At 40.5% G+C, this 24,127-nt stretch overlaps 1 protein-coding gene and 1 long non-coding RNA gene across 2 annotated transcripts in view; one reads left to right on the top strand and one right to left on the bottom strand.

Annotated features, from left to right (window-relative positions):
- Positions 1-4,179: 4,179 nt before the first annotated feature.
- On the bottom strand, positions 4,180-7,638 carry LOC134757311 (uncharacterized). Its single transcript, XR_010131166.1, has 2 exons — positions 7,589-7,638; positions 4,180-5,317 (listed from the first exon to the last, which is right to left on the bottom strand). It is a non-coding gene; the product is annotated as an uncharacterized lncRNA (long non-coding RNA).
- FAN1 (FANCD2 and FANCI associated nuclease 1) overlaps positions 4,995-24,127 on the top strand; it is a 132,978-nt gene continuing 113,845 nt past the window's right edge. Inside the window, exons 1-8 of the mRNA XM_031002127.3 lie at positions 4,995-5,261; positions 7,182-7,353; positions 9,786-10,011; positions 12,536-12,627; positions 14,461-14,632; positions 15,512-15,686; positions 16,561-16,701; positions 19,607-19,761. The gene's annotated coding sequence lies outside the window, so the exon portion shown is untranslated. The remainder of the gene's footprint in view (positions 5,262-7,181; positions 7,354-9,785; positions 10,012-12,535; positions 12,628-14,460; positions 14,633-15,511; positions 15,687-16,560; positions 16,702-19,606; positions 19,762-24,127) is intronic.

Raw genomic sequence — 24,127 nt, 5'->3', positions numbered from 1 at the left:
ACAAACAAACAAACAAACAAACAAACAAACAAAAAAAAACTCCTAGTTTCTGGTGGTTTTCCTGACCATATATATGATGCTGAAGTTGCTTTTTTGTTGTCACACCTATTGGCATCAAGTGCTGAACTTTTCATGGAGTGGCAATTTTTTGGTAATAAAGCAACTTTCAAAATGAGTCTAAGTTTATCTCTGGAAAAGTTTGAAAGAATCAGTGAAGGTTCTTTTAGACAGTACCCATGTACTACAGATCAGCCATTCTCTCTCTGTCTCTCAAATTTTCAGTAAACCTTTCCACATAGGATGTCAGCACGATTTTAATACATTAAATATATGTAAAATAAGACAAGACACAACTCCATCAACTCTCTCATCTACTCTGGGCTTATTTTTCTTCATAGTACATAGCACCATCTACGTCATATGCTTATTGTCTGTTTCTATTAGAGCAGGGTATTTTTGTTAGTGCTGTTAGTGTGCTCAGCATATACAGCAACACTTGGCAGACAGTAGGTGCTGAATGAAAGAATGAAGAAGAACAGAACTCATTTTACTAAAGACATTTTGATATCACTTTTGGGATAGGATACTATACATTAAAGATGATACAGTGTTTATTCCAGAATGGTCTTAGCTACAGTGTTCACAGCACAGTATTTGTGTACTTAATGCTGTTATCCATTCTACCTTCCTTTGAGGTTGGCATGAGAGTTGCCCGTCAGCATATGTGTGCTCTTAGAAATCAGGGACAATACTATCATTTTAAGCTTCTTGGTAGTGACGTGTACTTAACTAGATGGTGAACTCATAGGTGGAGGGGGAGTATCTAATGCTTTTGTATTCTGCTTTTCAGCAAATAAATATTACCGTACTGTGTGTGTAACATGAGCTATATAAGTGTGTGATGATTAAATTAGAAGATAGGGTTCTCTGCAATCCAGTTTTCCAAGATAAATTTTTGCCTTGTTTTTGTTAGGTAATAAAGGTACCATATTGACTGTTGATATATGCCTACTTAGTCATGCTTCTCTTGCAGTAATCTTATCAAATTACCAGCTTTTTACTTTTTTAGAGAGACAGTCCTAGAATTGAGAATCCTCTTTTGCCTACATTCAAAATAGACTGTATTACATGGGTAGGAAATTTCTGGTGACCTACTTTTAATTTTTAAATTTAAAAAAATTTTAGCATAGTTTTAGATTTAGAAAACAGTTGCAAAGGTGGTATAGAGAGTTTCTGTGTACCACACAGGCACCCAGTTTCCCCTGTTGCTAACATCTTACACGATTATGGTATATTTGTCACAACTAACAAATCAGTATTGATATATTATAACTAAACTGCATACTTTTAGGGGTAGCGACCCAGTTTTAAAGCTTATTTCCCACAATTTGTTAAAAATGACAATCAATATTGAATGCCCATGGGTGGTGGCTTCCTGATTCTTCAAAGACACTGAGTAATTTTGTAACCATTGGGACTTATCAGGAAATAAAGAACTCATAATAATGTGCGCTTAGATTTCCAGTGGAGGAATTGTACAGCTTAACATACGGTTTTGTAAGTTGGGTATTAATACATAAAGAGGCTGGGTGGGGTTAGATCACTATTAAAACTGATTTGTTTTGTTCCCTGGAAAATATGTTACTACCACATGGTCTACCCTTCATAGATAATCAATCCTAAGATCACTGGGCAGAAAAGGGTTGCCCTGTAGTAGGAAATGTGTCCTCCTGGGTACTGAGTTGAGATTTAGTTTAGCACACAGAATAAGTAGCCAATGGCTGCTATGAGACTGACTTCTAGAATTCAAATTGGTATAAATTTAATCTAATTCTTTTCCCCAGGACTGCCCAATTTAAGATTAAGTTTTATACTGGCGCTTATTAGAGATATGGCCATTTTGCCATTTCAGTGGAACCTTTTAATCAGCTTTAATGCTGTCTTAGGTAAAGTAAAAACTTAATCTCTGTCTTTGAGGGCTTTTCTGGTTTGCCATCCTCAAAGCAGAAAAAGCAGCAATGGAGCAGCACTGCCTCATATAGACTCTGCTTTTATTAAATTTGCTTCAATAATCCTCTTCCAGTCATCTTTTGTGCTGCATATTTGAACCATAAAATAAGCAAAAATTGTACCCAAATGAAAATTTCACGTTATTTTAATGAAGCTCTGGAAACATCCCACAGCTCAGAAGATATTTTTTCCTAGTTTATTTTTTAAATTCTGGAAAGTAGGTCAGTAGATATACCCTGCTTTAATTGGTTTAATTAGAAGTGAAAAATTATAGGACTAACTCAATTTGAAGTATAGATTTAAATAAGAAGAATTATACTGGGATGAATATTATTTAAGGGTTTGAATTTAAGATGCATTTAATCCACACTTATAATTTCCTCTTGAAAAGATTTATATTGCAAAAAGGAAGACTAAGTGTTGGAATATATCAATATACAGGGAAAAACTTTGCCATGAAATATAATATTTGATAAAATCATTTTAGAATTGTATCTCTAAATGGTATGCCTAAGAATATTGTTCTATAGGACCTTAATAGATATGCTTTGGGGGAAAAAAGTATTGTGTGCTCAAGTGAGTTTGAGATATACTGCATTAAATGTAAGAAGTTGCCTGCAGGACTTCTCAGAGTCTTTAACACTTTCTGAATTTCTGAGACAAGATATATAGAGGGTACAGTACTTTGCAAACCTATTTATCCCTATACCACCTAGTAACATTTTTCAGGAAAATGTTTTGAGAACACAAATTTGACCTGTTTTAGGAATTTATACCTTTGACAATGTTGAGGACCTTGTTTTTTCCTATTATAATGATGATGTGATATTCACATGTATTACTTTTTCCCAATTCTTTAAGATATTTTTCCAATGTATTATATTCAACCCTCTGCTCAGTGCCTTCCTTCTGCTAACTAAAGTGGTGGTGTCCATCTGTTGCTACACATCAGACATACCTGGCCCTGACCCTGGAGATTCTGTATGAATAGAAATGCCAGAATACCTGCTCAGGATTCTGTATTTATTACAAACACCCAGGTGATTCTGATGCAGCCAACACTGGTCCTCCAACTGATGCTTTGGAATTGTTGAACTAAAAGCATGCCTTTTTTTCTAGATGGATGAGTAGATTGGGGCATAGTTTGTGGTCCTAGAACACACGGGTTAACCATCCATCCTAGTGAGAATGATAGCACAGGCCTCCCATGACCCCACGAGGTGCTGTGCTGGCTATAACCCAACATGAAACTATTATTATTCTTTAAGAAAAGCAGAATATGTCTAAATGGGCTTTTAGCCACCTTCCTAATAATGGAGTACCATATATATGATTACCATTTGTTTTAATTTCAAGTAATTCCCTTGTAGATGAGGTTTTATTTATTTATTTATTTATTTATTTATTTATTTATTTTTTATTTTTATTTTTTTGAGACGGAGTCTCGCTCTTTCGCCCAGGCCGGAGTGCAGTGGCGTGATTTCGGCTCACTGCAAGCTCCACCTCCCGGGTTCACGCCATTCTCCTGCCTCAGCCTCCCGAGTAGCTGGGACTACAGGCGCCTGCCACCGCGCCCAGGTATTTTTTTGTATTTTTAGTAGAGACGGGGTTTCACCGTGTTAGCCAGGATGGTCTGGATCTCCTGACCTCGCGATCCGCCCGCCTCGGCCTCCCGAAGTGCTGGGATTACAGGCGTGAGCCACCGCGCCCGGCCTGTTCTTTAAAAAGAATATTAGATTATATTTTCTAAATGTGCCAAGTATCTAAGAATATATTCTTTCACCTCCTGCTGATAAGAGTTATACATTTAACCTTAAGCAAATCTGCCAAGATTCTGTCATTTATGCTTTGATTTATGTGAGTATTAATGCAGTTTCTGTGACTATTGTATGGTTATATGTACCCTCCACCTAGTAAAACAGTTCCATATTCCTGGAAATGGTCTTTTACATCCCACAAATGTAGCTGGAAAGGAATAATATAAATACCAATGGTTTGAGAGACAACTAGTCTTGACATGTCTTGGTTGAATAGAGTTCTATAAGCAACAATATATGAAATACTAGACATACCCATTAAAAGTAGAAAATACCCACTACTGTTCTAAAATTATTCTGCAAGATCTCACCAATGCAATGAGACATAAAACAGAAATAATGGGTGTAATTATTGAAAATTGGAGATAAAATTTTTATTACTTGCAAACAGAAATGTGTCAAAAACCTGATAAACAATACAATTAATATGTTTAATAGAACTAATTACATATGAGAGGCATCCAAAATCCATTTTTTCTATACAAACATGGTTGGATATACACAGTCTTGTTTTATCTGTGTATTAATTGGTTGATGAAATAATAAATGGAAAAATCAAGTATGCATTATCAGGTTAAAGAAGCAGGAGAGACAGAGCTATAAAAACAAAGACAGAAGAATGTTGTAAGGAGGGCTTAACAACCAGGATAAATGTTGTAGAGAGATCAATTAAAGTGATGGCCTAGAGATCATGGGCTTCCTTTGGCAGAGCCATGTTGGTGAAGTGAAGGAAGTGGAAGCCAGACCACAATGGTTGAAGAATGAATGTAATATAAGAGCCAAGACATTTATTTGAGTTTGATAGTAATGAAAAAGGATGAGAATTTTCTTCTTGCTGTTGTTTTTGTCATTTCATGTTCAAAACCCTTTATCTCCCATGTGGGACTGAAACCTCCAAGATGGGGTCTCTGTTTCTGTGAGGCCTGCAGTGCTTAGTACATCCTTGAATGTGTGAGGCTCTCATTGGTATAAGTTTAATTCCGGACTGTGGATGAAAGCTTTAAAACTTTGTGGGCAAAATACAGAATGAATTTCAGTGAGTTCCCATGTATTAAACAAGGTGGCGCTGGCTGGAGACATGCTGTCCCTGTGCCCACAGGAGTAGCAGTGCTGTGCTCATCTTCCTGACCCGCTCTTCACAGTCTTCACCGCCTTTCTTCAGGAGTCTCCCCTTTGGCTTTTCCACAGCTATGAAACCCACGTAGTCGGACACCCTGATGCTTCTCCTGCAGGGCGTGTGATGAGGAGGTGAGCTTGGCTTTGGAGTGCTGGGAACCTGAGGAATTGCCAAGGACCCAGAGCCCAGCCCTGACCACCCAGAGAGCCCAAAACACAATGAACAAATTGAATTTCCACAACAACAGAGTCATGCAAGACCACCGCAGCGTGTGCATTTTCCTTCCCAATGATGAATCTCTGAACATCATCATAAATGTGAGTAGATCTCAATATAATTCTGATAGCTGGAGGATAGTGTATTTTCAGGTTTGCTGGAGGAAAAAAACTGGACTTTAAATAATTAAGACAAAATGATTGTATTAATTGACTTCTATTCTTAATCACTAATTTCATTTTTTATATTTCCCTTGACTTTTGGGGGAGAAATAGTCTTTGTCTCAAAAGTGGGCTTCAGTGACCTATGGGTTTGATAAAGCAACCAGAGATAATGAGACAAGAATATTTAATGGCAACATGCCAGCAATTATTATTAGTTAATTGAAAGCGTTTATGATTTTGGCCTGGGGCCAATGCTTTCCCCCTCTGCTGGACTATCATGTGGGTAAGGGAGAGGAAAAGCTTTGTTTCACTTTTTAAGTAAAAGTATTACATAACTTTGAAATTTTTATAAAATTAAAAGATAGTAAAAACAACTATTCTAACAGAATTCAAAACCTGTTATGCTTCAGTTGAGAGGTTATTCAAGATAAGTCCGTGGGAAATTGGGAGTACATTTCTACTGGCAAAGTTAGTGATTACTATGCACTTCTGACAAAATGCGAAATGGGGGGTATGGGCGTGTCATAACATCATGGTACAGATACGTGGATGTGTGCTTCCAAACAATGGCAACCTAACTGACTGCTGGAACCGTACAAAATACCTGAAACTACTCAGAAAGAAGGTGAAAATTGCATGCAAAAATTATTTGAAAAATATTGAGCTAACACAACATGAATTTGGAATTCTAAGTGAGGTATTGTAACTCACCTACAGATGTGTTTTTTGTAATCAATATTCATGGACTCAGACTACACTGTAAAAGCTTACATAGAAATCATTCTATCTAAACTTTCTGGATACGAAAGTAACCTAGTATGCGTTTTGCTACTATATCTTTATATGAATTTAAATCACATTTCCAAGTGGCTTACAGTAATCAAGGTTGTCACAAGGAAGATGCAAATTAAAACCACATTGCAATATCACTGCACACCCACTAGTATGGTTTAAAAGAAAAAAAAACCAAAATATCAAGTATTGGTGAAAATGTGGAGCAAACAGAACTCTTTTTCAATAATGGCGGGTATGTAAAGTGGCACAAACACTTTGGAAACCTGTTTGGCATTATACTATACTAAACCTGAACACACGCATTGTTTATGACCCAGGAATGCCCCTCCTGGGAACCAACAACAACGCATATATGTGTTGCATATGTTCACCAAAAGACATTTACAAGAATGTTCATAGCAGCAGTATTTGAAATCGCCCCCAAGTAAAAAATGCACAAATATTTAACAGTAGTTGGATAAAGTGTGGTACGTTTATGCAGTATAATACCATATAGAAACGAGAGTGAGGGATCTGCAAACTAATATGCAACTGTACAAATGAATCCCACAAATATAATGTTGGGTGGCAGAAGCCAGATGCAAATGAATACATGCTGTAGATTTCATTCTTTTACATTAAAAAAGCTAGTCACACAAAGTTATGCTGTTAGAAGAGAGTGATTTGGTCGGGCGCAGGGGTAGTTACAGGAAGGGAGTACACGGAGATTTCTGGTTGTTAGTTATGTTCAGTGTCAATCTAGGTGCTAAACAGGTACAATAAAGATTTTAGAATTCATCAATTTGCACACTTATGGTAGATGCACTTTCCTGTATGTATATTTCAATAAAATCTTTTAAAAAGTAAAATGACAAAAAGACACTATTAACAAAAATGACATATTATATTAACTGTTATATTAAGGAAAATATAAAAATGAGTTCTATAACAGGGGCTCTGCAGGTCATGTGGTCATGCCAAGGACCATATGTGCTCAAGATTCTCATGACATTTTGGAAGGAGGTTGGGCTTTCTTTATCTTTCCTTTCTTCTCTCCCTTCCCTTCCCTATTTTTAAACCTAGGTTTGGTATTTTCCTGGGGTGATGGTGACTTTGGAAAATTGGGCCGGGGTGGAAGTGAAGGCTGCAACATTCCCCAGAACATTGAGAGACGAAATGGACAGAGGGTATGCCAGATTGAGTGTGGAGCTCAGTTCCTACTGGCGCTCACCAAGTCTGGAGTGGTGTGGACATGGTACGTAAACGTCCTCCCTGTCACAGTGTGCGTGCTTGTGCCGGTGCGTGCAGGGAACTTGGGCCTCGCCCCAGGACCACCCCGGCGTGATTGTGGCCTGTCATATTTTTACTTATGCATGCATCTTTGTCCTTTAAAGGATATTGAGTTGGGATTAGTGACAATAGTACAAGAAGAAATTTCCTATTGTAACTGGGTCATTTTGAAAATACTAGAAAAATTTTAGGCCACTTACCTTTCCTGTTTGGGTGAGATTTGTAGGAAGGGTTTCTTCTGCTGAAGCCTAAGGATAAAATGAGAGCAAAATAGCCTTCTGAATCCTTTGATCCTGAGAAAGTTAACATGTATTTCTTGTTAAAGCTTATTATATTAATGTGCAAAAGAGCAGGTGCCCAGACTGGCCTTGGATGCTGTGTCAGGCCTTGCTGCCTCTGGTCATAACATTGGCACTATTTATTTATTTATTTATTTATTTGAGATGGAGTCTTGCTCTATTGCCCAGGCTGGAATACAGTGGCACAATCTCAGCTCATTGCAAGCTCCGCCTCCGGGGTTCACACCATTCTCCTGCCTCAGCCTCCCGAGTAGCTGGGACTACAGGCGTCTGCCACCATGCCCGGCTAATTTTTTTGTATTTTTAGTAGAGATGGGGTTCACTGTGTTAGCCAGGATGGTCTCTATCTCCTGACCTCGTGATCCACCCACCTCGGCCTCCCAAAGTGCTGGGATTACAGGCGTGAACCACCGCGACTGGCCAACACTGGCACTTTGAGAAAGATGTATACCAGATAGGACTTTGGATAGGTGTTTGCAGTAGTGTGTCTTATTTTCAGTCTATATGAAAACCTACAACAGTAACTTAAATATTGTAGAACATGTATTACGATATTAAGGTTTTTCCCAGCTGACTTAATAAGTTAATTTGAATTAATGGTATATGATTTTGAATACAAGTTCGAAGACCTTGGGTGCTGTGTGTGATGTCATTGAGCTGGCTGTGAAAGATGTGAGACAATGAGTGTCTTCTTGTAGCGCATGGTAAGACCATAACCGTATTGTAACACTCCACCACGGGCCTCCTCTCAGGGGAAAGGGGGATTACTTCAGGTTGGGCCACCGCTCTGACGTGCACGTGCGGAAGCCGCAGGTGGTGGAAGGGCTGAGAGGGAAGAAGATCGTGCATGTGGCCGTCGGGGCCCAGCACTGCCTGGCGGTCACGGACTCGGGGCAGGTAAGGCTGTAGGTGGCCTGGGGGTGACGTGCCATCCTGACTTGGGGGACTTGGGGGTCACGACACGGCCCTCGTCCTGTTGAAATCGCAGCTGTTGATGAAATCAGCCGAGTCTTACTGCTTGAAGAACCATGGGGGCGGGACCCGTCCCTTTTGCCCGCTGGTGTATCTGCCTGCTTAGCAGCAGGGATTGGGGGCGGGGTCCTCAGAAAAGAGGCGTTACCACTCTGAAGTCCACGTGAAAAGTGTGTGGAAAGATTGTTATTCTTTTTATTTTATTTTATTTTTTTTGAGACAGAGTCTCGCTCTGTCGCCCAGGCTGGAGTGCAGTGGCGCGATCTCGGCTCACTGCAAGCTCCGCCTCCTGGGTTCATGCCGTTCTCCTGCCTCAGCCTCCCGAGTAGCTGGGACTACAGGCGCCTGCCATCGCTCCCAGCTAATTTTTTGTATTTTTAGTAGAGACAGGGTTTCACCGTGGTCTCGATCTCCTGACCTCGTGACCCACCCGCCTCGGCCTCCCAAAGTGCTGGGATTACAGGAGTGAGCCACCGTGCCCGGCCAAAAGATTGTTATTCTTGAAGATGCTCCTACTGCAAGGTATTAGCAAGACTTTGCTTTAGAGAATTGCTAACTGGCAGGAGGGATCCATGCCTCATTTTAGAGACAGAGCTGGTGCGTGACAAGTGTTACACTCTCTTCTGCTTGGAGAAGCATACGCTATGACCGGCCTGTGGATATTCAATTTAAAATTTTATTTATGAAAACAAAATTACCATTACTGTTTTTTTAGTCAAAATGAATTATACTTTATAATTCTATAAGGCCAAGGAGCAACTTACTTGAAAAATGAGCGTATTATTTTTGGTCATTTTTCTTTGCAAAGTAAAAGGGAAAAAATTATTGCACTTAGTTGAAGAGAAGACCTTCTGTGTGTCTTGCAACAAAACAGAATTAATTGGATTAATGTTAAGAAAATACTTTTTATGGTTATTGGCAAGCATTTTCATGGTTAGATTTTCTTCAGAATTGTAGTACACCGATGCCATTTTGTAAGATTGTGAAATGGTTTGTTTTTACTTTTCAGAACTCAATTCTTTCAAGTACCGTGGCATACACGTTAAGCATTTTGAAGTAAAAATTACATTAAAGAAAATGTCCTGAAATGTTGAAAAATTATAAGCATTTTTCTCCTCATAAACAGGTGTATGCTTGGGGTGACAATGACCGTGGCCAGCAGGGCAATGGCATGACCACGGTTAACAGGAAGCCCACGCTCGTGCAAGGCTTAGAAGACCAGAAGATCATGTGTGTGGCTTGTGGGTCATCCCACAGTGTGGTGTGGACAACTGTGGATGTGGCCACGCCCTTTGTCCATGAGCCCGTCCTCTTCCAGACTGCAAGAGACCCTTTAGGTGCTTCCTATTTAGGTAACACAGATTTGCATCTTCTCTGAGATTTTCCAGTAGGTTACAGCAACCTTATATTTATTTAATTGTGCCAACACATTAGAGGTTGTAGTGCTGTGTTAACTACACTATGAATCTAAAGACACAGAAGAATTATGGTGTGCTCTCATGCGATTTATATAAGCTGGAATGAAAGTTTTAGAAGAAAGTATGTTGCTGATTCTTGTATTTATGATCAGGTAAACTCACAGCGCTGTACTTGTGTGTGAACAGGACTCCTAATAACTGCCTGAGAGATACAGGCACTGTACTGGGCTCTTTTGTATTTTTTAACAGCTTTATTCAGTTATAATTGACATATAATAAACTGCACCTATTTAAAGTATACATTTTGATCAACTTTGAAATATGTATGATCCATGAAAGCATCACCACAATCAAAGATAATGAACTCATACACTACTCCAGTGTTTCTCTCTGGCCCTTTGTACCCCTCCCTTTTGCTTTTAACTCCCTTCCTCCTTCCTGCCATATGCACTAATTTAATTTCTGTCACTAGAGATCAGTTTGCATGTTTTCTTTTTTGTTGTTGTTGTTGTTTTGTTGGGTGTTTTGTTTATTTGTTTGTTTTCTTTTTTTTTGTAGACCGGGTCACACTCTGTCGCCCAGGCTGGAGTGCAGTGGCATGATCTTGGCTCACTGCAGCTTCCACCTCCTGGGCTCAAGTGATCCTCCCACCTTAGCCTCCCAAATAGCTGGGACTACAGGCACATGTCACCATGCCTGGCTAATTTTTGTTTGTTTGGTGGAGACATGGTTTTGCCATGTTGCTCAGGTTGGTCTTGAACTCCTGAGCTCAAGTGATCCTCCCACCTCGGCCTCCCAAAGTGCTGGGATTATAGGCAGGAGCCACTGTGGCAGGCCAGTTTGCATGTTTTACAGCTTACTATAAATGGACTCATACAGCATATACTCTTTTTAAAAATCTTACTTTTTCCACTCAGCATAATAATTTTGAGATTCACTTATGTTGCATGTATCAATAGTTTATTCTTTTAAATTGTTGAATAGTATCTTAAGATAAACAAATGCAATTTGTTTATCCATTTTTCTGTTGATGAATGTTTGGGCTGTTTCCAGTTTTTGACTATACAAGTGAAATTGCTAATGGACATTTCCGTACAAGTTTGTGTATGGACATCCACTTGAAATTCTCTTGGGTAAACTTCTAAGAGAGGAGTGGTTGGATCATATGGTAGGTGTATGTCTAGCTTCTTAGATCGCTACATACTGTTTTGCAAAGTGGATGTTCCAGAGGTCCAGATCCTTCACATTTTTGTCAACCCTTGATACGTTCAGTCTTTAATTTTAGTTATATTGACAGATGTATAGTGGTATCTCATTGTGGTTTTAATCTGCATTTCCCTAATAACTAATGATCTCAAGCATCTTGCTTATTTACAAATCAGATACCTTTTTTGGTGAATGTCCGTTCAAGTCTTTTCCTATATTTAAATAGGTTGATTGTTTTCTTACTGAGTTTGAGAATTCCTTATATATTCTGGGTTAGAAGTCCTTTGCCTAATATAGAATTTGCTAATATTTTCTGTCAATGTGGCTTGTCATTTTATTCTCTTCACAGGTGAATCTTAAAGATTAGAAGTTTTTTATTTTGATGAAACCTAGTTTATTCATTTTATTCTTTTGTAGAGTGTACTTTTGATGTTGTGTCTACAAAACCTTTGCCTCAAGATTATAAAGATTCTCCTTTTATGTTCTGTTATAGAAGTTTTATAGTTTTAGATACGTGTATCTATGAGCAGTTGATTAAATTTTATATATGGTGGGAGTTTCAGATTGAAAGGCTTTTGGGCATGATTGTCCAGTTGTTTCAGTTGTATTTGTTCAAAAACTATGCTTTTCCTATTTGAATTGCCTTTTGCCTTTGTCAGAAATCAGTTGTCTGTAGATGTACGGATGTATTTCTGGACTCCCAGTATGTTTCATTGATTTATTTGTGTATTTTGTTGGCAATGCCACATTGTCCTGATTACTACAGCTTTATAAAAGGCTTGAACTCAGGTTGCAACAGTTTTTTAGCTTTGTTCTTTTTCAAATATATTTTGGCTGTTGCAGGCCCTTTGCATTTCCGTATGACTTAAAATGAGCTTGTCAGTTTTTATAAAACCGCTTGCTTGGGATTTTGATGTGGATTGCATTAACTCTGTAAGTCAATGTGAAAGGATGGATTCACAGTATTCAGTCTTCTAACCCATGAACATAGTGTTTCTCTTTATTTGTTAGGTGTTTAGTTTCTCTCAGCAATGTTTTGTAGTCCCAGTGTTGTATAGGTCTTGTATATCTTCTGTTAGATTATCTCTAAGAATTTCAGATTATTAAATGGTCTCTAAAAATATCATTTCTTCTACTGTATGGGAATATTCACATTGCTCCTTGCTAGCACGTAGAAATAAATACAATTTTTTTTTAAAGTGAACCTCATCTTGTCATACAAATATTTTGTTTTTTTTCCCTTATCTCTCAGGAGGGGACATTTAGGCTCCAGCAGCATCTGCTTTTATGAAAAACTGGAATGTGACTTTCTGGCTGTGTTAGTTACTGGCTGTAAGAACTGGGGTGAGTACCTTCGCCTTCCTGTGCTGTCTTTTCTGGGGTAGATGAAGATAAGGCTTGACTCTCCTCTTCTCCTTTCTGGTTCAAATTACTCAGTATCTTCTTAACATATAGCTCTTTTCATGTCACATTATGGTATAACTTTTGAGTCTGGCTTTTTCCACTCAGCCTAATCCTCTGGCAATTCATCCAAGTTGTTACATATTACGTAGTATGTTCAGTATTCCATCGAATACTCAACCATCGAAGGACATCTGGATTATTTCTAGGTTTTGACTATTACAAATAAAACTGCCATATCATTCATACACAGGTGAATGTGAAAATTCACTTTTTGTGAAAATAAATTCTTATTTCCTTGACATAAATGCCCAAGAGTGTGATTGCTGGTCACGTGGTAATTATGTTTAGTTTGATAAGAAACTGCCAAACTGTTTTCCAGAATGGCTGTGCCATTTTATATTCTCATTAGCAGTGGAGGATGATCCAGTTTTTCCCATATCCTCACCATCTTTTTAAAATGTAGCCATACTGATAGATAGGTCATTGTATCTCATTGTGGTTTTAATATTTTCCTTATGGCTAATTATGTTAACCATCTTTTCATGTGCTTATTTACTGTCCATATCTCCTCTTTGGTAAAATATGTCTTCATGCCCTTTTCTAATTGGCTTTTTTTTTTCTGTTGAGTTTAGAGAGTTCATTATATATTCTAGATGTTTCTAGTCCTTTGGCAGACATGTGTTATGCAAATGTTTTCTCCTGGTCTGTAGCTTGTCTTTTCATTTCCTTTCATAAAAAAAGTGCTTAATTTTGATGAAGTCTAATTCATCAGTTTTTTCTTTTATAGATCATACTTTTGGTGTCAAGTCTATACTTTTGCCTAGTGCTAGATCCTAAAGACTGTCTCCTATTCTTTTCTAAAAGATTTATAGTTTTGTATTTTCTACTGAAGTCATGATCCATTTGGATTTAATTTTGCATAAGGTGTAGACTTAGGCTGAAGTTTGGGTTTTTTGCCCACAGACGTCCAGTTGCTCCACCACCACGTGCCGAAAGGCTGTCCTGCCTCCACTGAGTTGCTTTTGCCCATTTGTCAACAGTCAGTGAGGCATATTTGTGTGGTTCTGTTTCTGGGTTCTCTGTTTATTCCATTGATTCTTATGCCAGTACCACACAGTTTTGATTATGGTATTACAACAACTTTTGAAATTGGGTAGACTCGTTCCTCCTTCTTATTTTTCTATTTCTATTCTTGCTCCTTTGCCTTTCCATATATATTTTAGAATAATCTTGTCTCTCGACAAAAACTCTTGCTGGAATTCTGGTAGGAATTGCATTAAATCTGTGTATCAGTTTGGATGAGTTGACATAGACACATGTCCCAGCTCCACCTGGCTCCCTCCCTCTACTGAGACCTGGGAGTTCGCAGGGAAGTGAGCCTGATGAGACTTTATTGGTGAACATCTTCTCTCTTTGTTGTTTTGTATTCTTTTTTCATCTTGCCTTACCAGGGTAAGAAAATACAGGTAGTTATTGCAGCATTTTCATAGCTTATATGTATATAACATAAACGGTTGTAAGTGCATTTTATAAAAGCGCCTACATCTTTTTGCAGTTACAGCTAAACTTTGCTGAAAATAGCTTCTTTATCGAAGTATGGATAAGTGGTTTTCTTATTCTGAAGGCCTGTTAATGAGCCTAATATGTGCCCTGTGAAATAGCAAGATGCAGATTGCAGTGTGTTTTGGAACTAACCTATAAGGTCAGATATTATAGAAATAGAGCAAACTGTGATCTTAAAAACAAAATGCAAATTTTATTTTCCTGTTATAGGCGTGCCTTCAGATGTCAATTCTTCTGCTGCCAGTAATAAAATAAGTGGTGCAAGTAATTCTAAGCCATATCGCCCTTCTCTTGCTAAGATTCTCTTGTCATTGGATGGAAACCTGGCCAAACAGCAGGCCTTATCGCATATTCTCACAGCATTGCAAATCATGTATGCCAGGTAGGCTTCTGTGCTAATTTTTGAAATTCTGCAATTATGTGAGCTTCAGGTTTTTGTGATTTTTTTTTCGTTGATCAGATGTCTCCAAGAATGTTGTATTGTTGTCTTTAAATGCTGTGTGTTGTAAGTCACGTTCTTTGATGGTGATTGGTGATATCTTAGTGTGTGTCTTAATAGGTATTGAAATATGAATTAGAAAACTAACTTGAACATTTTCACTATTCTTTTTGACCAGTAGACTCTAACCATTAATATTTGGGGGAAGAAAAGAATTAGGTGATATTAATTTATAGTGATGTCTAAGACGACTTAGCGTCCCCTTCGCTCACTTTGAGAAGGCTGTTTTGCCAATGCGGCATTTTGCAGTATTTTTCTGCTGCTTTCCCACAGCCTAGATAAGTTGCCCATCTGCTAATGTATCACACATGTGGACCTGACAGGTGTCCTTACATAGGAAAATTAGTTTCAGAACAAAAACATTCAGTAGAGGCCATTGAGTCCTTGCTGCTCAGTATGTGGCTTTCAGTAAACACAAAATTGCCTGCTGGTCAATTATCCAGCCCTCAGGCTCTCACAGCAGCCCAAGAGGATTTCTTTCTCAGGGAGAGCCAGAGTCTCATTCTGGTCTGGTTTTTATGTTTGGCAGTTTTTCACCTGCCATTACTCTGGTTTTTCAAATAAATAGGATCCAGAGTAAACATTTTAGCTATTAGCCAAAGGATACATGGTAATAATGTTTGGTATTTTTCCAAAAGTCTTTTACATGTATTCAGTAAAAATGAGGAAATGCCTCAGTGCGTGCTAGCCCTGCCTCACCACTTCCTGTGCTGCAGTGGAGAAGGGGCAGCTCACCACAGGCCTGGCTTTGTGTCCTGACAGAGATGCCGTAGTGGGGGCCCTGATGCCGGCCGCCATGATCGCCCCGGTGGAGTGCCCCTCTGCGGCTGCTTCGGACGCATCTGCGGTGGCTAGTCCCCTGAATGGAGAAGAATGCATGCTGGCTGTTGATATCGAAGACAGACTGAGTCCAAATCCGTGGCAAGAAAAGAGAGAGGTAAAAGCGAATCGTAAAGCAGTGTTAGATCAGAAAGGAAAAGGTGGCTACTTTGTGTCTAGGAAAGTCTCATCCTGTCATTTAGTTTGGGCTGTTTCTGTGCCTCCCGATTTGATTTTTGGATTTACTTAGAAGAATATTCTCGGTGAAGGAGCTTTTAAAGTGCTTACGTGCAATTAGATTTCTTTTTAAAAAAAATCATGGCCGAGCGCGGTGGCTCACGCCTTTAATCCCAGCACTTTGGGAGGCCGAGGCGGGCGGATCACGAGGTCCGGAGATCCAGACCATCCTGGCTAACATGGTGAAACCCCGTCTCTACTAAAAATACAAAAAATTAGCCGGGCTGGTGGTGGGCGTCTGTGGTCCCAGCTACTCGGGAGGCTGAGGCAGGGGAATGGCATGAACCCGGGAAAGCAGAGCTGGCAGTGAGCCAAGATCGCGCCACTGCGCTTCAGCCTGGGCGGCAGAGCAAGACTCTGTCAAAAAAAAAAAAAAAAAAAAATTAAATATAAGTTCACAGTCCTTTATCTGCAATTCTGAAACCTTAAAGTTCTGAATTTTAGTAACTTACTTTGGGGGAAAGAACCAACTTGAAGATACGTGAACTCATTTTAGTCTGGTTCATGTGACCTGCTGTGAATATTAATAGTTTTTCTTGAAAATATGAATGTACTCGACTTTGCACAATTGTCCTAGGCCCGACTGGGGGTGGTAGTGGCTATGTCGGGTAGGCACCATGTTACCTCTATAAAATCTGGAACATTCCAAACAGCCCAAGTAGTTTTAGATAAAGCATTTGGGACTTGAGTAGGAAATGTGTTATGTTTTTGAGTTTTTCCACTTAAACTTCCCCTACTGTGCACTGTTCGACTAGATTGTTTCCTCTGAGGACGTGGTGACCCCCTCTGCAGTGACTCCATCGGCCCTCTCAGCCTCCGCTGGGCCATTTATCACAGTGACGGATGACCCGGGAGCTGCAAGCATCTTTGCAGAAACCATGACCAAAACTGAAGAGGTAAAGAGGCATTCTTTTTTCGCTTTGTATTGTGAAATTACCAAATGGCAGGTGGAGCCGCAGATCAATGACCCCAACAGCAACCTTGAGGAGGCGATTAATGAGGCAGAGACCATCACCTCTGAGAACAGCCTGGGATGTAAGCAAGCCTTGAATACAGATTACCTTGATTCTGATTACCAAAGAGGACAGCTGTACCCTTTCTCCCTTAGCAGTGATCTCCAGGTGGCCACGTTTATTCTCACAAATTCAGCCCGATGACTCAGTCCTTCCAGGAATGGTGGTACGTGAATCTCAACAGCCTAATGGACCAGGCTTTGACCCCACAGTGTGGCAGTGGGGAAGACCTATATATCCTCACAGGCACAGTGCCCTCAGACTACAAAGTTAAAGACAAAGTGGCCGGGCCTGAGATGTCCTTCCTGGCTGCAGACACTTCATCCATTTCTCTGGGTGGCTACTTGGTGTGGAGGAAAGTCTTACTCTGTCACTCAGTTTAGGCAGTTTCTGTGCCTATTAGGATTTTTGGCTTTAGTTAGAAGAATATTCTCTTTAAAAGAACTTCTAAAGTTTATAAGTAGAATTAGATTTTTTTAAAAAATCATTAAATGCAAGTTCATAGTCCTTTATCTGAAATTCTGAAACATTAAAGCTCTGATAGTCAGAAATTTTAGTAACTTACATGATCACCAAAACGATAAAGTACTTAAGTAGAGTTGAGCAGTCTTGAAAGCGCAGCAAAGGTTTGGTGGATATTTTAGGGGCTTGATATTTCTTCATGAAGAAATATTCATGAAGAACTAAAAAGCTGCAGGCTTCCTTTTTTCTAGTTTTTTGAGACGAGTTACTTGGTGTAATTCTGAGAGATGAAATCGAGGTGAATTGCCTTAAGTACTATTATTATTTTTCATAAGTTTATTGCATTTGTGAGAGGGAAGGGTATGAATGAGAACTTCGATTTATAATAATGCTGAGCATTTGCCATGCACATCCCTGCATTCTCAGTACAGAGAGTAGGGGTTACCTTTATATATGGATGAGGACACTGAGGCTGAGAGGTTATTACTGGCTTGAGGACACTCACTTTTCCGGTAGGTGGAAGAGATGGGTTGGAACCCTGAGTGCTCTGAGCCCCAGCTCCGTCATGACCCCTCTGCAGATGACGCGCTTGGCAGAGCAACCTTCTGAAGGCCAGAGCCCCTGGTCGACTGCGCATGGGCGCTTGATGATGCCAACATCTGCTTTCAGTAACTCAACCAGGTTCCAGGAGAGACAGGAATAAGGATATGGCCGTTTTCATACTGCCCTTGCCAGATTGGCAAGATGGCTATTTCTGTGTCTTGCGCTGACCTGATATTTGCGACTCAAAAAGAGAGACAAATTTAGATTTAAAATCATGCCTATATGACAATGATATTAGTTATTAATATATAATAACATATTTACTAAGCAAAGCTATTTCTTACCTAAATGTGAGGAAAAATTGAAAAAAGAATAATCTATTTCTAAAAAGTATAGAATGGGCATTAGAAGAATTTTATTTTTTCTGGATTGAAAATTTTGGAGTTAATAGATTATTGCTATTATGATGTATTCTCTCATTTATTTTTAAAAATAACAGAGCTTATAATCACTCTTAACTTGAATTGTAAAAGATGTGAATCACCAATAATTTTTAAAATAAAATAAGAACACTGTGGATTGTTGAGAATGTGGTATGGGTCTGACCCCTAGTGTACTGGGTCAGGAGGGGCAGCTGTGTTGGGGTTGGTGGTCCCTCCTGTCACAGACTCTCCATGTCTCTGTCTGGCCTGGGCGGCTTGATGGTTCCTGATTCCCGCCCCTCCGACCGGGCTCCCTTGCCTTCTAGGATTGTGGTCATTTTTACCTAATGGGTGCTCCTTCCCTTGATGTTTTTGTTTCCGAGGCCAACTTTCCTCACTAGGAAGTAATTTTGTCTTGGTGTAAAATGAAGCTATTGTCACCACGGTGTTTCATTTTATCACCTGGCACATATTAAGTGTTGTGTGTGTTGGGAGCCTTCCAACTACTTTTTTTTCTTTTTTTGAGACAGAATATCTCTCTGTCACTCAGGCTGGAGCGCAGTGGCACGATCTCAGCTCACTGCAACCTTCGCCTCCTGAGTTCAAGCAATACTCCTGCCTCAGCCTCCTGAGTAGCTGGGACTACAGGTGCAGGCCACCAAGCCCAGCTAATCATTTGTATTTTTAGTAGAGACAGGGTTTCCCCATATTGGCCAGGCTGGTCTCGAACTCCTGACCTTAAGTGATCTGCCTGCCTCAGCCTCCCAAAGTGCTTGTATTACAGGTGTGAGCCACTGTGCTCCACCCAATGACTTTTTTTTTTTTTTTTTTTGAGACGCAGTTTCCCTTGGGTCACCCAACCCAGGCTGGGGTGCAATGGTGCAATCTCAGGCTCACCACAATCTCTGCCTCCCAGGTTCAAGCGATTCTCCTGCCTCAGTCTCCTAAGTAGCTGGGATTACAGGCATGCACCACCATGCCCGGCTAATTTTGTATTTTTAGTAGAGATGGGGTTTCTCCATGCTGGTCAGGCTGATCTTGAACTCCTGACCTCAGGTGATCTGCCTGCCTCGGCCTCCCACAGTGCTGGGATTACAGGCGTGAGCCACAGCGTCTGGCCCCAACGACTTTTTAATATAGATCATCTCTAAGCTTCACAGCATCTTACAAGCTCTGTGCTGTCTCTGTTTTATGTGCAAGGAAGCCAAGCCCTGATTTGAACTCAGTTTCTCAAACTCCAAGCCCTCCACTCTGCCACGCTGTCCTTGTGGAGCTCCTGAGCAGGACGGGCAGAGGTGGCATGCAGGTGACCAGGTGTGGGGCTGTTGGCCCCCTCATTCATGTCATTGCTTCCTCCCCAGGTGGCAGATATGCTGTTGGAGCTCTGTGTCACCTAGTTGGAGGATGTGGCCACAAGACTTGCAGAGCAGCCACCTCTCTTCTCAGCCTGTGGTGGTGGAGAGTAGCCACCCTTACACCGATGACACCTCCACCAGTGGCACAGTGAAGATACCAGGTATGGGGGCCGGCCCCAGTGGGGAGCTGCAGCCTTTCCCACCTTCAGAATGATGTGATTCTGTAATTGCTTCAGTAGAAACAACCATCTCCGTTTTATAAAAAAAAGTTACAGACTTGCTTTAGAATCATTTTTCTCCCCTTTTCCAACAAACTTCTTTTGCACAATAAATCATGACACAGAAAGTCACACAAAGTAAATGTTTAGCTTCATGATAATCAGACAGACGCCCTAGTCATCATGACCCAGGTCTAGACATAACCTGTGGCAGATTCTGGAAGCCCTTAGCGTGTCCCCTGATGTCCCTCTGAGTGATGCTCTCCTGATGTTGAGCCATCACTGACTTGCATTTCTGGGCAGCTTCTTTTACCCATGTGTGTATCTTTCTTTTCTTTTTCTTTTCCTTTTCTTTTTAACAACTCAAAAAAAATTATTAAGAAAATTGTTGGGGCCCCGGCCTTTGATCTGGCAGGCTTCACTGCAGCCTGGATCTGCTGACTGGACACGCGTGCTGCTGTTCAGTGTGTTCCTCAGGCCCGTCCTTCTGCAAGGTGCTGCCCGATTCGGAGGCCCATAAGTTCCACACCTTTCGCCAGCTCCTTAGTGGTTGTGACTCAGCCTCAGCAGGCACCTCCTGCCTGCCTGTCTTTCCTTTGTGACATCAGCAGTCCCTGAGGCTTATTAGCACCCGAGGCCGTTGGCCCACGAGGGGCTACAAATGGTGCTATTCTAGTGGAATCATTTCTTGCTTATTTATTAGCTGGAATACTTTCTTATAAAGAGACATTTCCCCTCATCCTACAGTTGGTTGGCCAGGCAAAAAGCACTGAGAAAGACAAGATAAAAGCTTGAGTCTTCCTTCTGTTTACCAGAGAATGAATTGTTTTTCTATCATTTCTTGAAGGTGACCTGTTTATTTTTAATATTACTATGAGCTCATGGATTGAAACATATGTGATTGTTTTACTGTATTGTGATTATCTTTGTTGAAGCTAAGATTATCCGTTTCTAGACAGTGGCAGCCTCTTCAGTGTGGCTCCCAAAGTGATTCCGGTGGTCTTCGGTAGCATCCAGGCAGTCTACACAAGGTGTCCTGAGTTTTTTGTAGGTTGCCACTCTTCACCTGGGGTCTGCCCTGGATTCTTTTGAGTTCATACTGATACTTAAAATTTTTTTCCTTTTGTTTTGTATTTTATTTATGTATTTACTCGTTTAGAGACAGGATCTTGCTCTGTCACCCAGGCTGGAGTGCAGTAGTGCAATTATAGCTCACTGTGGCCTCAAATTCCTGGGCTCAAGTGATCCTCCTGCCTCAGCCTCCTGAGTAGCTAGGAGTACAGGCACATGCCACCTCACCTGGCTAATATGCTGATTCCTTCTACTCAAATTCAAAAGTACAAGGTCTGTGCTTCTGTTACATCTGCCTCTCCTTTCTTCCATATCAAATCCTGGTTCCAAGAGTGTTTGATAAAATATCTCATGATTTTTCATTTGCTTTAACATAACCACATTGCATACATGACAGACTTAGGATATAATTTCAATACTGCCAACATCAGTATAATTACTGAAATTCTTAAAAATCTTAGAACATGCCCTAATTTTTTCAAATTTATTAAAATAATTATACTGCATCTACAAGAGCATAATAGCTGTTATATACTATACTTTCTTTCAGTGTTCGAGTCTTAGTTTTACTGACTGGTCCTCATGGGGTCTGAAGTGCACTCTAGTGAATTCCTCATTGGCCCCTGAGATCAGACTTGTCCATGAGAGTTTTTGTCCTTTGAATTTGAAAGGTAGTTTTTATGGGTATTAAAGCCTTGGATCATGTCTTTTTCCTCTGTGAAAGTGTGATAATGTTAGCATCTTTCCCCCTTAGAAGTCTCGTGTGTTTTTTCAGTAATTTTGCTAGAATATACGTTGGTGTGGCCATTCTCAGTGATGTTCTCGGTTAGAAGCCATGTGTGTTTTTTTTTTTTGTAATTTTACTAGAATATACATTGGTGTGGCCATTCTCGGTGATGTTCTCGGTTAGAAGCCGCGTGTGTTTTTTTGGTAACTTTACTAGAATATACGATTGTGTGGCCGTTCTCGGTGATGTTCTCGGTTAGAAGTCAGGTGTGTTTTTTCGGTAATTTTACTAGAATATACATTGGTGAGACCATTCTCGGTGATGTTCTCAGTTACAAGCCGAGTGTGTTTTTTCAGTAATTTCACTAGAATGTATGTTCGTGTGGCTGTTCTCGGTAATGTTCTGGGTTAGAAGCCACGTGTGTTTTTTCGGTAGTTTTACTAGAATGTGCATTTGTGTGGCCGTTCTCGGTGGTGTTCTCGGTTAGGAGCCATGTGTGTTTTTTCGGTAGTTTTACTAGAATATATGTTCGTGTGCCATTCTTGGTGATGCTCTCAGTTAGGAGCTGCATGTGTTGTTTTGTTGCTTTCACTAGAATGTATGTTCATGTGGCCGTTCTCGGTGATGTTCTCGGTTAGAAGCTGCGTGTGTTTTTTCGGTGATTTCACTAGAATATGCATTCGTGTGCCTGTTCTCTGTGATGTTCTCGGGTAAGGGGTGCTCTTTTAGTATGTCATCCCAAGTCTGTTTTGCAGGACGTTCTCTTGAATTGCAGTCTGCAGTGTTTGTTCTGTAGCATTGCTTAGCAGTCTTTTCTAGGGACGCTTGGTAACTCTCCATGCGTTGCATACCTCATGCCTTTTAGAGTTAGTGTTGGTTACTTTCTCTTTCAAGTACTTTTTACCTCTGTTTATTTTTTAAAAACTTCCTCTTTTTTTTCCTATTTGTCTTAAGGTAGCATCTACTGTGTTTATTTGATTTTACACTGTTTTAGTCTCCATTGGAATGTAGTTTTGTTTTCATTGTAATTCTGTCTTCAGCTTTAGTTTCTTCATTTTCCTAAGTCTGATTTATGTGGTTCTTTCATGTCTTGTATCATTTTTCTAATTTCACTCAATTTGTTTTGAAATGATAGATTATAGGGTTGACATGTTTTGGGGGCATATCTTTCTGGCCTGCTTTTATTGCCTATAGGGATGTTATTTTGTTCCTTATTCTCACCTTGTTTTGGAGACACAGTCTTGCTCTGTCACCCAGGCTGCAGTGCAGTGGCATGATTCTGACTCACTGCAGCCTCGACCTCCCAGGCTCAAGCCATCCTTCCCCATCAGCCTTCTGAGAAGCTGGGACTACAGGCTTGTGCCACCATGCTTGGCTAACTTATTTTTATTTTTTGTGGAGACGAGTCTCTCTGTGTTGCCCAGTCTTGTCTCAAACTCCTGGGCTCAAGCGATCCTCCCAGCTGGGCCTCCCAAAGTGTTGAGAATTACAGGTGTGAGCCACCGTGCCCAGCCTATTCCCTTTTTCTAACAATAACTTTTTATTGTATTTGGTCTTATACTTGTATCTTGCTCATTTTTATGTGAAATCATTTTTCTTGAACTTTTAGAATGAGGTGAGATTCAGAAAAGCTTTGTCACTTTGTCACCTAGGTTGGAGTACAGTGGCACGATCTTGGCTCAGTACAGCCCCAACCCCTGGGCTCAAGCGATTCCCCTTCCTTAGCCTCCTGAGTAACTGGGACTATAGGCCGTGCCCAGCTAATTTTTAAAATTTTATATAGAGAAAGGATTTCACCATGTTGTCCGGGCCTGTCTTGAACTCCTGAGCTCAAACAAGCTCCTGCCTAGGCCTCCCAAAGTGCTGGGATTACAGGCGTGTACCACTACATCTGGCTCAGAAAAGCATTTTTAAACTTTAAGCTATTACTTCATGATAGAAATTTAAAGAACAAAAGGTATTTCTAGTCAGCATTTGCCTAGATGAAAATCTTGTGATCCTTTTTCTCTTCTGTTTCTCTCTCGCTTTATATCCAGTCCACCAGCAAATCCTGTTTTCTCTGCTTTTAAAATATATTCCAAATTCAACCATTTTTCCCTCACTCTAGACATTCTGGGCTAGAGCACCGCGGGGTCTCACCCAGTTTATCATCCGAGCAACCACATACTAGCTGCCTCCCTGTGTTCCTGCTTCCACTCCCCACCTCCTGTGGCCCGCCCCCAGAATCAGCTCCCAACAGAGCATGCAGAGATAGTGTCTTAAAACCAGTCCAAGCCTGTCAACCCTGTAACCGTAAGAGAGGACCTGAGCCCCTGCCCCACGTCCCTCCTTCTTCCCTCCTTCCTCCCCTGCCTCTTTCCCGGCCCCTCAGTGCCATCCTCTGCTAGATCTTAAAAATCTTCCAGCCTGAAAGAAAACTCTTGTGCCTCTGCTTGCACACCTCTTACACCAGATGTGCGGGTTCTCCACACCAAGCGGTTCTCCAGTTCTCTGGACACGCCAGAAGTTGAG

The sequence above is a fragment of the Gorilla gorilla genome, chromosome 16 (assembly GCF_029281585.2).
Source record: "Gorilla gorilla gorilla isolate KB3781 chromosome 16, NHGRI_mGorGor1-v2.1_pri, whole genome shotgun sequence".
Taxonomy (NCBI): Eukaryota; Metazoa; Chordata; class Mammalia; order Primates; family Hominidae; genus Gorilla; species Gorilla gorilla.
Note: the sequence above shows the minus strand (reverse complement) of the source record. Positions and strands in the feature narration are given on the sequence as shown.